The sequence below is a fragment of the Porites lutea genome, chromosome 1, assembly GCF_958299795.1.
Source record: "Porites lutea chromosome 1, jaPorLute2.1, whole genome shotgun sequence".
In the NCBI taxonomy this organism is placed as follows: Eukaryota; Metazoa; Cnidaria; class Anthozoa; order Scleractinia; family Poritidae; genus Porites; species Porites lutea.
In genome coordinates, this window is record NC_133201.1 from 619,809 (window position 1) to 620,200 (window position 392).

Sequence of the window (392 nt, forward strand, 5' to 3'; positions counted from 1 at the left end):
TGTCGGTGCAGATTATCTCCCTCTCCTCTTTGATTTGTAAATAAAGTTTTTTTAACAGGAGTATTTAACCATTCTCTATGAGCATGGGGCTCGCCGCACACGCCGAGCACTGCTGTGAAAAGAGTAAAACCAAAGGGGGCTTTGAAGGTACTAGAAAAAGACTCTCTACGTTCAACTTTGTCTGTCTTTTCTGAGAAAGAGTGAAAATATTTCACCAGGAGAAAATAATTTGTTCATTTACTTAATTTTCTTTCACGAAAACACGGCTTTATGCTCAATAACTTTCGTTAACAATACTCGTCTCGCCGAGCGAAAGAGGAGAGAACCCTAGGAACGAGTTTGTCTGATTCGATCTATTTTGAGAATCATGGGGAGGGTTAGACTACGAGTGG